Raw genomic sequence first — 17020 nt, 5'->3', positions numbered from 1 at the left:
TGGGGGGTATGGCAAGGGAGTTGAGAGGGTGGTGGGGGGTATGGCAGGGGAGTTGAGAGGGGTGGGGGTATGGCAAGGGAGTTGAGAGGGTGGTGGGGGTATGGCAGGGGATTTGAGAGGGTGGGTGGGGGGTATGGCAAAGAAGTTGAGAGGGTGGGTGGGAGTATGGCAGGGGAGTTGTTGGGGTGAGTGGGGGGTATGGCAAGGAAGTTGAGAGGGTGGGTGGGGGTGTGGGAGGGGAGTTGTGGGGGGTATGGCAGGGGAGTTGAGAGGGTGGTGGGGGTATGGCAGGGGAGTTGAGAGGGTGGGTGGTGAGTATGGCAGGGGAGTTGAGAGAGTGGTGGGGGGTATGGCAAGGGAGTTGAGAGGGTGGTGGGGGTATGGCAAGGGAGTTGAGAGGGTGGGTGGGGGGTATGGCAAGGGAGTTGAGAGGGTGGTGGGAGGTATGGCAAGGGAGTTGAGAGGGTGGTGGGGGGTATGGCAAGGGAGTTGAGAGGGTGGTGGGGGGTATGGCAAGGGAGTTGAGAGGGTGGTGGGGGGTATGGCAAGGGAGTTGAGAGGGTGGGTGGGGGTATGGGAGGGGGGTGTTGTGGGGGGTATGGCAGGGGAGTTGTTGGTGGGTGGGGTTATGGCAAGGGAGTTGAGGGGGTGTGCTAGCACAGGGGATTTGAGAAGTGGGGTACATGCTAGCGAAGAAGAATGTATTCTCCTCACGTAGGTGACTTTGAAATATTTATTGATACGTGCACGGGAAAGAGTAGACCAGAAAATCACAATACAGAATCACATTTAATCAAAATCAATCACAAGAATCACAATACACAGAATAGCAATGAACAACACAATACCCCGATCCACTCTTTCTACTCTTCCATCTACTTTTTCAAAGGTTTGACAGAATAGTCATGGTTTTTATATGGAAGAGGAAACAAAGGAATATGCATTGTCTCATTAATGGTCAAGGCTTATCTTTGACGCACATACTGATAAGGATGTTCAGGAAGTGAAAAGATACAAAAAGAGTTCTTGGATTAGTTATCCAATCAGAGCTTGGAAATCATACACCCAAGTAAAAGATCTTGCAGTTCATCCAATAAGAGAGTGGGTAGACAGATTCTACGACTATATCTTACTATAATTCACAAAATGTCTGTCCGTCTGTCCGTCTGTTCCCAGGTACCGCAAAAACGGCTGAACCGATCGCAACGAAATTTTGGGTGGGTAATCCTGGGACCTCCTGGAGTAAAATAGGCTGTATTCTTTTCCCAATTTTCCAAATTTTTCAATTTCCAATTTTTCCAATTTTCCAGCTTTTCCAAACATGATGGAATAATATTTACCGATATGAACAGTGATGTGCCTTTTGTTGAAATTCTACAAATACTGTTTAGATTTTGATGATTTGCGTGTGATATCATTTAACGGATGTTTATATAAATCGTTTAAAATTTAAAACGTCTTAAATTTCCGATATTTTGCCCTTTCATTTGGGCCTCCCAATTGAAGCCCCGCCCGTAGAGCGGGTACCGTTGCTAGTGGTATAGAAGGCACTCATTGTTATCCCCTCACCGATGTCACATTATAAGACTTTTTTCAAGGCTGATTGCTCGATACAATGTGTTTTGCCCACAACCTAGATTTTATGCATACAGTACATTTATGTCCCACTAATATATATATTTATTTCATTTGTGATATAGAAAGAAGTACCGGTACATAGTGAATTCTAATCTACTTCATAAATGATTATAAAGTTATGGAGAATCGAAAAGGCTTGATTAAATGGCCCATCAGGGGCTAATATGGAGTTGAATAGAAACAGTCCTTTTGACCTTTGTAACAAACTGTGATGTCATATCCTTTTCCGGGGTACGCCACTTGTTTGGCGCCCCGAGTGCTTCTTCCTGTGTCATCATTTCCGGGAATAAACCGCTGTTTGGACACTTGCTTCGGGATTTTGAGTGAATTCAATCAGAGTTCAGATGACTGGGTTGATTTTTGCGAGAGACTGGACGAGTATTTCGTTGCCAACGGAATTGATGGCGCTGATGATGCACCTCGACGTCTTGTGCTATATTGCTGACTGTGTGCGGATCCCAGACCTACGCTACAAGTTGATGAAGGATCTCCTATCACTCGGAAAAACCCCACGACAAGTCATATGCTGCATTGGTTGAGTTGGTGCAGAGACACTACAAACCCAAGCTGGGGAAAATCGTGTCAAGGTACAAGTTTTATACACACCAAAGAAGTGAGGACCAATCGTTGAGTGAATTTGTAGCTGATCTCAGACGTCTGGATGAACGGTGAGTTTGTAGCTGATCTCAGACGTCTGGCTCAACACTGTGAGTTTGTGGCTGATCTCAGACGTCTGGCTCAACACTGTGAGTTTGTGGCTGATCTCAGACGTCTGGCTCAACACTGTGAGTTTTGTAGCTGATCTCAGACGTATGGCTGAACACTGTGAGTTTGTAGCTGATCTCAGACGTCTGGCTCAACACTGTGAGTTTGTGGCTGATCTCAGACGTCTGGCTCAACACTGTGAGTTTTGTAGCTCTTCTCAGACGTCTGGCTCAACACTGTGAGTTTGTGGCTGATCTCAGACGTCTGGCTCAACACTGTGAGTTTGTGGCTGATCTCAGACGTCTGGCTCAACACTGTGAGTTTTTGGCTGATCTCAGACGTCTGGCTGAACACTGTGAGTTTGTGGCTGATCTCAGACGTCTGGCTCAACACTGTGAGTTTGTGGCTGATCTCAGACGTCTGGCTCAACACTGTGAGTTTTGTAGCTCTTCTCAGACGTCTGGCTCAACACTGTGAGTTTGTGGCTGATCTCAGACGTCTGGCTCAACACTTATTTGTGGCTGATCTCAGACGTCTGGCTCAACACTGTGAGTTTTTGGCTGATCTCAGACGTCTGGCTCAACACTGTGAGTTTGTGGCTGATCTCAGACGTCTGGCTCAACACTGTGAGTTTGTGGCTGATCTCAGACGTCTGGCTCAACACTGTGAGTTTTGTCGCTGATCTCAGACGTCTGGCTCAACACTGTGAGTTTGTGGCTGATCTCAGACGTCTGGCTCAACACTGTGAGTTTGTGGCTGATCTCAGATGTCTGGCTCAACACTGTGAGTTTGTAGCTGATCTAAGACATCTGGCTGAACACTGTGAGTTTGTAGCTGATCTCAGACGTCTGGCTCAACACTGTGAGTTTGTGGCTGATCTCAGACGTCTGGCTCAACACTGTGAGTTTTTGGCTGATCTCAGACGTCTGGATGAACACTGCGAGTTTGTAGCTGATCTAAGACGTCTGGCTGAACACTGTTAGTTTGGCGCAAGACTGGACGAGATGCTGAGAGACTTTTTTGTGACTGCAATTAACAGCAATTCCATCTTGCGTAAACTGTTCTCGGAGACGGATCCAGACCTCAAGAAAGTTACCGACATTGCCGCTACGTGTATAGAAGCTGATGAGAGTCTTTGAGTCATCACAAGGTCAACGCCGGATGTGTACAGTCACAACTTACAAAGCGAAGTGTCGGATTTCTCCATCTCCATCTGCCCGCGGGACGTACCGTCTCAATAAGACTGGTGGCATGACCTGCTGGCGTTGCGGTGGTGGACATGGCACATTCCAATGTCGTTGTAAACAATTCACGTGCCACGCCTGTGGGAAGAGGGGGAATCTGCAAGCCCGATGTCCTAGACCCACCTCTTCCACTCACCAGTCACCATGTCGATGTCGACAATGACAACGCAGGGCCAACTGATCGCATGTTTCATGTAACCAACAGCACATTAGGTGCTACCACAGTCGAAGGTGAGAATCATTCAGTTTTCTCTGTGGGCACGAGGAATACTGAACCTCCGTTTGTTGTGACAGTGACAATAGATCATTCCCCTATGGAAATGGAGATCAATACTGGCACTTCGAGATCTATCATGTGTGAAGGCATGTTCACCTCGCTGTATCCACAGGGTGGGGTTCCAGAGATCACCCTGTGTCGACCAAACTGAAGACATATACCAGCGAAATTGTGCCTGTGATCTGCTCAACCATTGTGTCCGTTGAGTACAATGGTGCATCCCACGCTTTACCTTTGCTTGTCATAAAGGGCAGTGGTCCAACTTTGTTTGGCAAGACTGGTTAAAGGTCATCATACTCAACTGGCATAATGTGAACCATGTGTCCACCAGTGCTGGATGCGCATTGATTGTCGACAAGTATCCTGATCTATTTCGTGATGGTGTGGCCTCTTTTAAAGGCACCGAGGTTAAGATTCACGTGGATGCCGAAGTTAGGCCTATTTTCCATAGGGCAAGACCTGTACCATACATGATGCGAGCGAAAATCGAGCAGGAGTTCGATCGTCTTCTGGATGAAGGAATCATCGCCCCAGTTAAATACTCCGACTGGGCTGCTCCAATTGTACCCGTGCTGAAAGCTGATGGGACCTTACGTATCTGTGGGGACTACAGGACTACCATAAATCATCATTCAAAACTGGATGGATATCCTCTGCCCAAAGCCGAGGACCTGGTCACGGCTCTCATGGGAGGTGAGACATTTACAAGGTTGGACCTGAATAATGCTTATGCACAAATGGAACTTTCAGACGAATCTAAAACTTTCACCTGTATTAATACACACCGTGGACTGTTCGTGTACAATCGATGCCCTTTTGGCATTCGGTCTGCCGTGGAGAACGTATTAAGAACCGTGCCCAATGCCTTGAAAATGATGTATTGGTGACCGGTCGGTCAGCCCAGGAACACCTCCAGAACCTGAATGAAGTGCTAAGCCGCTGAAGTGCTCTGACGAATGAAGTGCAAAAAACATTCACTTCCGGTCCTTTGAGCAAGGTTGCGACTTCGACGTCTGCACAGCATCAAAGTTTTAAGTATTTTTCCAATTTGTGTCTTTGTCAAATTTCCACTCGTTATTTCATTGTGGATGTGTTACTGTGTGTTTTCAAGTTAATCTTGGTTTGCAATTCTCAAACTTGTGTATCGTTAAATCGTTTTCTGCTCGCACCGCGTGTGCGGCCTGGTTGAGGCTTCCATCACCCAGGTGGTGTTTTGTGTATTTAAGTTCTTTCCTTCGCTATATTGCTTATTTCTTAGATTTGCTTTTCTCCCCCTAACTTCCCCGAGCATCTATACTTTATTTAACGTTCTATATACAAAAAAAAAATTTTTTTCCTTCTCTCCTCACCCCGACATCAACTCTTCCTGGGAATTCTTCCAAAGTAAACTGCTCTCTCTCATGCACAGATTTATCCCATCTCGTCTTCAGTTGTCATACCCTTCCTCCCATCCATGGTACACTGAAGCTTGTGGTGAGGCAGTTGCCATAAAGCAACTTGCCTTCACCTCATGGAAGGCTAATCCAACTGAAGGAAATCTCATTTACTTTCACAAAGCTCGGAACAAGTGTGTGTCTACCCTCAGGAGAGCCAGGAAACAATATTTCTCAACTCTCAAGACTGACCTCTCAAGCCTGTCTCCCTCCTCCAAATCTTGGTGGCGTCTGGTCAAATCTGTTCTGGTGTTTGTTCCCCTTCCATCCCCTCCCTTACCTCAAACAGCTAGACAGCTGACTCCACACATGAAAAAGCTGAATGCCTCAACTCTGTGTTTGCCTCAAAATCTTGTGTCCCAAACCCATCCCTCTCTGTACCCACCATACCCAGTGTCTCCTTCTTCTCCACTTCTTCCTTCCATCTCCAGCCGTAACTCTCCCTTCCAATTCTAGTTTCCTTCATCTCATTTAACCATTTCTCCTTTCTCTGATCCACACCCTTACTTCAGGGACTTTTCCCAGATTGTTTTTCACGGTTTTGTTTAAATATGTTTAAACTTTCACCTGCAGTATTTTATTCAATGGTTTATTACAACACACTGTTTTTCTTCCTATTTAAAAGGCTTTTTTCAATTTCCTCTTCAGATCATTCCACTTCAAAAAAAAATCAATCTCTTACAGTCATTCCTCCCTACATTCTCTAAACTCACCTCCATTCCACCCCTCCTCTGTCGTTCTCAAACGGATCTCTGACTTGAAAATAACAATAAACCCTGGTTGTAATAAATGTTTGTTTTTCATCAATCGTCCACTTTCTAAACTCACCCCTCCCCTCCCAAACTCCGCCCTCACCTCTCCCCTCCTAAACACCCCCCTCACCCCTCCCCTTCAAAACTCCCCCCTCACTCCTCCCCTTCAAAACTTCCCCTCACCCATCCCCTTCAAAACTCCCCCCACACCCCTCCCCTTCAAAACTCTCCCCTCTCCCCTCCCCTTCAAAACTCCCCCCTCATCCCTCCACTTTTAATCTCCCCTCCTACAATCTCTCTCCAAATCTTCCCCCTACCACCTCCTCCTCAAAGCTGCCTCCTCCCCACTTCCTCTCCCTTCCATCACACACCACCACCTCCTCCAACCTTCGACTATGCTCTGCCCCCCCACCCCCCTCAACCAACACCTCACTTTTCCTCTTCCCATCACCATCAAACCTTTTGTCCTCCTCATCCATCCTTTTCTCATAACTCTTCTGCAATCTCTGACACACTATCAACAGCTCTCCCTACCTCCCCCTCTCACCCCTCATCTTACTCTACCCCTCCCCTCCCCTATCATGCACCCGATGCTCCCCCTCCCTCTTCCTTAACAGTATGGACCTCAAACATCTGTGGCCTTCGCTCAAACTTGAATGATCTCTCCATTCAGGTTGCTTCTGACAAACCAGACGTAATCTGCTTAACAGAAACTTTCCTGCTTCATGATGTCTCTGACTCCTTAATATCTCTCCCTGGTTATGCCCTCCTCCGGTATGATAGACCTAAGCCTCGTACTGGTCGTGGGATTGCTATCTTTATCAAAAACTCTCTTCCTCACTCTCCTTGCACTGCCCTCTCTCCACCCCACCCCCGAGAGTACCTCTTTCTACGGCTTCCTCTCCGCTCCCACCTTTTGTTCATATGTGTTCTGTACCGTCCTCCAAACAGAGATGACTCCATTTACATCTCCCTGTCTGACAACATGGACCAACTTCAATCCACTCATCCCAACTCTCTCTTCCTCATATGTGGCGAATTCAACTGTCATCATGCCAGCTGGCTGGATGTGGGTTCCTCTCATACCAGCCATGTCACCTCAGCAAAGGACTTCTGCGACTCACTGGGACTGACACAATCTGTCAATTTCCCGACCCGGATCTCAGTAAATGGAGTATCTTCTCTTCTAGACTTGGTTATGACTAACTTCCCTGCAAACGTCTGCTGCTCTTCTTCTGCTCCAATCGGTTCATCTGACCATATGCTTGTTAAAGTGGACATCTCTCTGGCCATTCTCAGACATCCTCCTCAGCGTCGACGAGTCTGGCATTTCACTCACGCCGAATGGCACGGTCTTCATGCAGCCATCAATCATCTGGACTGGTCTCCCATCTCTACCGCCTCTGACATCAACTCTTCCTGGGAATTCTTCCAAAGTAAACTGCTCTCTCTCATGCACAGATTTATCCCATCTCGTCTTCAGTTGTCATACCCTTCCTCCCATCCATGGTACACTGAAGCTTGTGGTGAGGCAGTTGCCATAAAGCAACTTGCCTTCACCTCATGGAAGGCTAATTCAACTGAAGGAAATCTCATTTACTTTCACAAAGCTCGGAACAAGTGTGTGTCTACCCTCAGGAGAGCCAGGAAACAATATTTCTCAGCTCTCAAGACTGACCTCTCAAGCCTGTCTTCCTCCTCCAAATCTTGGTGGCGTCTGATCAAATCTGTTTCTGGTGTTTGTTCTCCTTCCATCCCCTCCCTTACCTCAAACAGCTAGACAGCTGACTCTGCACATGAAAACGCTGAATGCCTCAACTCTGTGTTTGCCTCAAAATCTTGTGTCCCAAACCCGTCCCTCTCTGTACCCACCGTACCCAGTCCTACCCAGCTGCTCCTGGACTCTGTGTCCTTCTCTCCTGACAAGGTGGAGAAGTTTCTGACTATGATCAATCCTCGACTATGATTCTGCAACTGCACCAGACGGCATCAGCCCTCGGGTCCTAAAATCCTGCTCTGCCTCTCTATCTCACCCTCTCTCTGTTCTCTTCACCCTCTCTTTTGCTCAAGGTCATCTGCCATCAGAATGGAAATCAGCCAACATTACCACTTTACACAAAAAGGTGCAAAAACAGATCCTTGCAACTACAGACCAATCAGCCTTCTACCAATTATCAGCAAAGTCATGGAATCCATAATTGCTTCAGATATCAAATCCTTACTTTTCTCCAATGGCTTGATCTCTGATCATCAATTTGGTTTCAGCCAAGGTCACTCTACTCTGAACATGCTGCTTCTGCTGTCTCAACAATGGATGGAGGTCCTCAATGCCAAACAGGAAATTAGAGCTGTCTCCTTTGACATATCACGTGCCTTCGATATGGTCTGGCACCCCGCTCTGCTCACCAAACTCTCCTCCTATGGTATCCATGGAAATCTCCATGCATCGCTTGCGGACTTCCTCTCGGGTCGTAGTCAACGTGTGGCCCTGAATGGGTTTCTCTCATCTCCCCTCCCTGTTCAGTCTGGAGTTCCTCAAGGCAGAGTTCTGTGCCCTGTGCCTTTTCTGGTCTTCATCAATGATCTCTCTGACTCTCTTGAAAATCCTCTTTATCTCTTTGCTGATGACTCCACACTCTGCCGCTGCATTCCTCATATCTCAGATCGGCAGTCTGTAGCCTTCTCACCCTCTTCAGACCTGGACAAAATCACAGACTGGTCAAAAAGTGGAACATTTCTTTCAATCCTGACAAATCTCACACTCTTCCTATGTCTCTCCGAAAAGACCGACTGGACAACCCTCCCATCTACTTTCTGAACAATCCTCTCCAAGAAATTCTGTCACTCAAGCTTTTGGGTCTCACTATCTGCCATGATCTTTCCTGGGAAAACCACATTTCCAAGCTGGCCTCCAAAGCCAGTCGCCGACTGGGCATCCTCCGTCGTGCAAGGTCCTTCCTTGGCACACCTGAGCTCCTCACCACATGCAAGGCTTTCATCCGCAGCTCAATGGAATACTGTTCTCCCCTCTGGGCTGGTGCTCCTGCCTCACACCTAGCTCGGCTTCATGCTGTTGAAACCAAAGCTTACAGAATCATTGGAATCTCCCCCGATGAAGCTAACTCCGAGGGCCTTTCGCTCACTCACCACAGGTAGGTAGGTGATCTTTTTGTCTTCTACCGACTCCTATCCAGCCTCGCTCCCACAGCTCTATCTGTGCTCTGCCCACCAATTATTCCTCCAGGTCGCACAAGATCTGCCAGTAACCCTCTTCTGGTGAAATTGCCAAAATCAAGACTCTCTGCTCACCTTCACTCCTTCATTCCCTCTTTTCTCTCGCCTCTGGAACAAACTCCCTCACTCTCTTCAATCCCACTCCTCCTTCCAGGTCTTTAAAACAGCTGTTCACGACCATCTCCTATCTTCCCCCATCCAAACCTTGATCTCTTCTACCCCCGTTAATTCACCCCAAATCCACTTTTTTAAAAAAATACGGACTTTTTTCTTTCCTGGAAGCTCCAGCAGTGTCTATGTGTTCTATACTCCCCCCCCCCCCCCCCGCCTTCCCCCACAGATCTTCCGTTGTCCCTCTTCTCTGCTGTTGTGCTTGTGTGCTTTCCTCTCTCTCCCCATCTTGTCTCCCGCTCCCTTTTTTGTATGTTTTGTGTGTCCGTTTTTTTTTTTGTGATTGCTGTTAGCTCTTACACGAGCCTCGATCTTGTATTCAACAAAAAAAAAAAAAAAAAAAAAAAGGTGTCTCCAGTGCAGGTCTTCGTCTCTGTCATGAGAAATGTGTCTTCATGGCCCCTGAGGTTGAGTACTTGGGTCATCGCATCATGCGGAAAGGCATTTTGTCCTCACCAGGTAAAGTGGAAGCTATCAAGAACGCTCCCGCTCCCATCAATGTGTCTGAGCTTCGGGCTTTTCTCGGAATGTTAACCTACTTTGGTAATTTCCTACAAAACCTGAGTACTGTTTTGGAACCGTTGCACATTTTGTTGCACAAAGTCGTTCATTGGAAATGGGATTCTGCTAAAGAGAAGGCTTTCAGGGATGCAAAAACCCTGTTATATACGTCACCATTGCTTGTATATTACGACCCTGCGATAGAGCGCACGTTGAGCTGTGACAGTTCATCTTACGGAGTAGGTTGTGCACTATTGCAAACCAACGATGCTGGTCTTTTGCAACCTGTTGCATTGCATCGAGGAAACTGTCAAGTACGGAGCGTCGGTCCGGGCAGGTTGAGCGCGAGGCACTTTCTTGCATTTTTGGAGTAGGTAAAATACAACAGTACCTTTATGGCCGACATTTCACATTGGAAACTGACCACAAACCCCTGCTCGGTCTGTTGGGGGAGGATAAGGCAGTATCACCGACTTCATCGGTGAAGCTTGTGTGCAGGCCAGGACATGAAATGTATTATGTCGACGCATTGAGTCGTCTACCGCTTCCGAAAACCATTGAGGAACCACCTCTACCTGGTAATGTTGTTCATCTGCTGTCTCAGGTTGTTCATGAAACATATGGGCAATACCCCTGGCGCTCACCTGGTAGAATAAACAGTATACTGCACCGACTAAAGGTATTTTAAACCAATTTGAATAGTTTCTAGAAGACGAGGCATCATGTAGAATCATACTAACATCATCATAAGACTTTAAACAAACAAACAAAAATATACCATTTTTTAGGGGGGCAACCCCCCCCCCCTCTCCCCTTCCTACCCCATGCTACTCCTCAGACTCCAATTTTTCCAATGACTTGAACAAACCTTGGTACATCACGGATGATGAAGGTTGTGGTCAAGTTTCATCAGAATTACATGTGTAGTCTCTGAGAAGAAAGCAAATAGCTATTTTGGGGGGAAACCCCCCTGTACATCCCCAAATGGGGCAGATTTTTTTAATGCCGTGAACAAACCTTGGTACATCACGGATGAAGAAGGTTGTGGTGACGTTTCATCAAAATTATGTGTGTAGGTTCTGAGAAAAAAGCAAATACCTATTTTGGGGTGCAAGCTCCTCCCCATAGACCACCTTAGACCCCGATTTTTTAAATGCCAGGAACAAACTTTGGTACAACACTGGTGATTAAGATTGTGGTCAAGTTTCATCAGAATTACATGTGTAGTCTCTGAGAAGAAAGCAAATAGCTATTTTGGGGGGAAACCCCCCTGTACATCCCCAAATGGGGCAGATTTTTTTAATGCCGTGAACAAATTTTGGTACATCATTGATGGTGAAGGTTGTGGTGAAGTTTAATCGAAATAGTGTGTGTAGCTTCAGAGAAGAAATCAAATATCTATTTTGGGGGGTCAAACCTGGACGCACTTTGACCCCCCCCCCCCCCCTTACATCCCCAAAGGGGCAGACTTTTCTAATACCGTGAACAAACTTTGGTACATCATGGGTGAAGAAGGTTGTGGAAAAGTTTCATCGAAATAGTTTGTCTAGTTTCAGAGGAAAAGGCAAATTCCTATTTTTTGGGGGGGAGTCAAATCTGGATCCACTTTGACCCCGGTAAACCCCCTTAGACCCCGATTTTTTTTTAATGCCGTGAACAAACTTTAGTCACAACACAACAAATATCATTTGTGCCAAATTTGGTCGCAATCCCATCAGCGGTTTCGGAGAAGAAGTTTCAAGTGTTACGGACGGACGTACTGATGGATGGACTGACGCAGTTTCACTTCTGATGACGCAGGTTGCGCTTTGTTCCAGGTGAGATAAAAAGCACTCGGGCTGCCTAATAAGTTTCCTGGCGGAGCCCGGAAAAGGATATGACATCACAGTATTGTAACAACCTCCTTACAGCCAAGAAGTTTAATTTAATTTGATAAATTAAGCAGTAATTAGCATTGTTCGAGTATTAAATCATTGGTTACACGTCCACACTTGGAATGATCTATTAATATGGATACAAAAATGGTGGATTATTTAACCCTCCAGTATGACCATCCATGCTTCCTCCCCTCCTGACTTTCCATGATTATGTTCCTTCTCTTCCTTTTCTCATTGTATTTGTCAAATGAATGCACTCACACACATGGTAAAGTAAGTACAGTAAATAAAAAGCACAAATTTAGAGTGCGTCACATGTTACTTTTTCAGTTAAATGGAGAGGAGTGGTCCGAATTTAAATGGTAACATATGGTAATTCGTTTAAAGAATGTGAAATAAAAATGTTACACCATCATATAATAGCTTGATTTGAATACTGTCGTGCGAATCCCTCAAGGTTAACACCAGGGACCGCGGAAGACCGAACGGCTTTAACGGAGGCGACGATCAAACACAGATTTTGCTATCAACCGCGGGAAGAAGAAGGGAAGAGGAAGAAGCGGCAAAAGTGCGTACCTGTGGAGGGAATGAACTCGAACGAAAATGCAGGGTAAAATGTACAAAAAGAAACACGTTTATTCCGGAACCCAAGAACAAGGAACGCGACGGTAAATAAATGATGATCCTAAATTGGGATCCCACACACCTCACTTCAAATACGCCACACAGGAATGAATTACGAAAAGAACACGTTCGTCGTGTATGGGGAAATGTGGTGCATCCTTATCTGTCTGTAGTCTTGTCCACCATCCAACGTGGCTCCAAGCTCCGGCGTGAAGAAACCCTTCGTCTGCCTCGCTCGCATGCTTCGCCAGGCCCCGCGTGGCCCGCACTGCTCCAAGCTCCGAGTCGATCGCACACGAGGCCCCAGCCCCACTCCTAGCTCCGGAAGCACCGAGCACCGCTCCAAGCACCACGCAGATGGCGAACCAATGACCACCAGGACCTCTCCAGACGAAGAAGAGAAGCGCAGAGACCAGAGAGAAGGGCAAGAGCTTCAAGCACAGAGAGATCGTGCAGTGCCAAGAGAGCCAAGAGAAAGAAAGGGCCAAAGAGAGAAAATGTCGTGCAGCGCACCCTTTTATAACCTTGCCTCTGACGTCAGTCCTCGCGCGCTACCAACCAGGGCTTCGCCTCTCGACCTCTCGAATCTTCTCCAATGTTCTCTTTCGCTGGTGCCCTGTCATTGGCCGAGTGCCTCCCGCACTGTGGTGTTGCTCGCCCCTCCCCCTGGCCAATCAACAGTCCTCCTGGGCGTGGCTCCCAGCCTTGCCACGAGGCTGGTTGCTGGGCCAGCTGGTGGTGTGGCTGGCTGCGGCCCCATCGGCGGTGCCCCGGCCTGGCTTTCTGCCTGTTTTCCAAAGTCGTTGTGGTAAGGGAGGGGAATTATTTAATGTTGCATTAAGGGTCCTAAGTAAGTGTTTATATGTGTGCGTTGCCATAAGGGACAAAGGAATGATTACCAGGTCTGACACACAGGGGTTTATCTTAGTCCCTACACTATTTAACACCCGAACATCCTTGTATGTTCACAGGTATACTCTTATCCCGACAAACTGCCTAAAAACACAGAACTTATTACAAGGTAGATTCCCTATCGTGACAGTCGAAACATGTTACCTATACAGATCTACCTGGCTCTAGATATTCCTTTACCCCCTGACATAACAATACTAACCGAACAACTTATTTTAGGGATTTCGCAAGTACCATGCTGTGCACGACATGTTTCTTGTTTGTTTGTTCCCCTGCCTGACAATAAAATGCTGAATTCCTGCAGCTAACAAACCATCCCACATTTTTTACTGTGCAAACACCACGAAACAGACGCATCTGCCTCACACCTTGCTCTCCTTGACGCCATGGAAACCAAGACTTTCAAAATCAATGCAAGCTGAGTCTACCTCTTTTACATCGCAGACAGGTCCGTGCTCTCGATATATAGAGCGCATACCTTCGCCAGGTTGAACAGGTTACGTTTTGTGTCACACTGATAGGTCAGATCTGGATCTGGAGCTGAACCAAAATCTAATCGCTTGTTCTTGTCACCTCACCAACTCATCCACCAAATTTTGTCATAATCCGTGCATAATATTTTGAAGTTTCGTGCTCCATATATACCGTTTTTGTCCCCATCTCTCGATGGTGAAGAATTACTTGGAATTAAAAAAATGCTCTGATCCAGATCTGGATCCTCACCAAACTCTAGATCCGGATCTTCACCAAACTCTAGATCCGGATCTTCACCAAACTCCAGATCCGGATCTTCACCAAACTCCAGATCCGGATCTTCACCAAACTCCAGATCCGGATCTTCACCAAACTCCAGATCCGGATCTTCACCAAACTCCAGATCCGGATCTTCACCAAACTCCAGATCCGGATCTTCACCAAACTCCAGATCCGGATCTTCACCAAACTCCAGATCCGGATCTTCACCAAACTCCAGATCCGGATCTTCACCAAACTCCAGATCCGGATCTTCACCAAACTCCAGATCCGGATTTTCACCAAACTCCAGATCCGGATCTTCACCAAACTCCAGATCCGGATCTTCACCAAACTCCAGCTCCGGATCTTCACCAAACTCCAGATCCGGATCTTCACCAAACTCCAGCTCGGGATCTTCACCAAACTCCAGATCCGGATCTTCACCAAACTCCAGATCCGGATCTTCACCAAACGTCAGATCCGGATCTTCACCAAACTTCAGATCCGGATCTTCACCAAACTCCAGATCCGGATCTTCACCAAACTCCAGATCCGGATCTTCACAAAACTCCAGATCCGGATCTTCACCAAACTCCAGATCCGGATCTTCACCAAACTCCAGATCCGGATCTTCACCAAACTCCAGCTCCGGATCTTCACCAAACTCCAGATCCGGATCTTCACCAAACTCCAGCACGGGATCTTCACCAAACTCCAGATCCGGATCTTCACCAAACTCCAGATCCGGATCTTCACCAAACTTCAGATCCGTATCTTCACCAAACTTCAGACCGGATCTTCACCAAACTCCAGATCCGGATCTTCACCAAACTCCCGCTCTGGATCTTCACCAAACTCCAGATCCGGATCTTCACCAAACTCCCGCTCTGGATCTTCACCAAACTCCAGATCCGGATCTTCACCAAACTCCAGATCCGGATCTTCACCAAACTCCAGATCCGGATCTTCACCAAACTCCAGATCCGGATCTTCACCAAACTCCAGATCCGGATCTTCACCAAACTCCAGATCCGGATCTTCACCAAACTCCAGATCCGGATCTTCACCAAACTCCAGATCCGGATCTTCACCAAACTCCAGATCCGGATCTTCACCAAACTCCAGATCCGGATCTTCACCAAACTTCAGATCCGGATCTTCACCAAACTCCAGATCCGGATCTTCACCAAACTTCAGATCCGGATCTTCACCAAACTCCAGATCCGGATCTTCACCAAACTCCAGATCCGGATCTTCACCAAACTCCAGATCCGGATCTTCACCAAACTCCAGATCCGGATCTTCACCAAACTCCTGATCCGGATCTTCACTAAACTCCAGATCCGGATCTTCACCAAACTCCAGATCCGGATCTTCACCAAACTCCAGATCCGGATCTTCACCAAACTCCAGATCCGGATCTTCACCAAACTCCAGATCCGGATCTTCACCAAACTCCAGATCCGGATCTTCACCAAACTCCAGATCCGGATCTTCACCAAACTCCAGATCCGGATCTTCACCAAACTCCAGTTCCGGATCTTCACCAAACTTCAGATCCGGATCTTCACCAAACTCCAGATCTGGATCTTCACCAAACTCCAGATCCGGATCTTCAACCAACTCCAGATCCGGATCTTCACCAAACTCCAGATCCGGATCTTCACCAAACTCCAGCTCCGGATCTTCACCAAACTCCAGATCCGGATCTTCACCAAACTCCAGTTCCGGATCTTCACCAAACTCCAGATCCGGATCTTCACCAAACTCCAGATCCGGATCTTCACCAAACTCCAGATCCGGATCTTCACCAAACTCCAGATCCGGATCTTCACCAAACTCCAGATCCGGATCTTCACCAAACTCCAGATCCGGGTCTTCACCAAACTCCAGATCCGGGTCTTCACCAAACTCCAGATCCGGATCTTCACCAAACTCCAGCTCCGGATCTTCACCAAACTCCAGATCCGGATCTTCACCAAACTCCAGCTCCGGATCTTCACCAAACTCCAGATCCGGATCTTCACTAAACTCCAGATCCAGATCTTCACCAAACTCCAGATCCGGATCTTCACCAAATTTCGTCCACAACTTTTTGAGATATGTTCCTCAGAGACAGACAGACAAACAGACACAGAAAGACAGACACAGAAAGACAGACAGAGGCAGTCAAACAAACAGAAACAGACAGACAGGGACAAACAGACAGAGACAGACAAACAGAGAGACAGACAGAGACAGAAATAGTCAGGCCGAGACAGACAAACAGACACAGACAGACATTACATAAACATATTCTCCGCCCACATTCGGTGGCGGAGGAAATGAATGAAATTCGAACAAGGAATGGATAACCCAAAGAAGCTGATTATATGGAGTTACTAATGATTTCCATTGGGAGAAAAATCGTTACTCAGAACCGGGACTCGGGACTCGGGACTGCCGGGAGGGACAGAAAATCATTACAAATTTTCCATTCAGTGCAGGTAATATACATGTACTTTAGATTTTAGTACGGGCAGGCCGCAGGGTGTTGCGTGTGTTCAGATCCAAGGTTATTGTAGAGCGCCCGTCAAGCGGCTTAAGCACTTGAGCAAGCGGCTTAAGCACTTGAGCAAGCACTCAGTTCAAAACCGCTGATAAGGAACGGCTGGCTTGGCAAGCGCTAGCTAGCTGCTGGGTAACTGAACACGGCCCTGCCAAAGAACATTGCAGTGTCAGGCTTGTTCGCCCTGGAGTCCGAAATTATTACTCAACTCTGATTTGCCGTGTAATGCAATTTTAAGGTCTATAGTCATATTTAAATGCTTCGTATGATTAATTTAGCTTGTTTATGATACTCTCGTAGTCTTTTCATCTCTATAAATGTGTAACCTCAAAATTCTCTGCCATGGAAATGACAAAAAACAACAACAAC

Source organism: Myxine glutinosa, chromosome 7 (assembly GCF_964187855.1).
Source record: "Myxine glutinosa chromosome 7, kmMyxGlut1.1, whole genome shotgun sequence".
In the NCBI taxonomy this organism is placed as follows: domain Eukaryota; kingdom Metazoa; phylum Chordata; class Myxini; order Myxiniformes; family Myxinidae; genus Myxine; species Myxine glutinosa.
Note: the sequence above shows the minus strand (reverse complement) of the source record.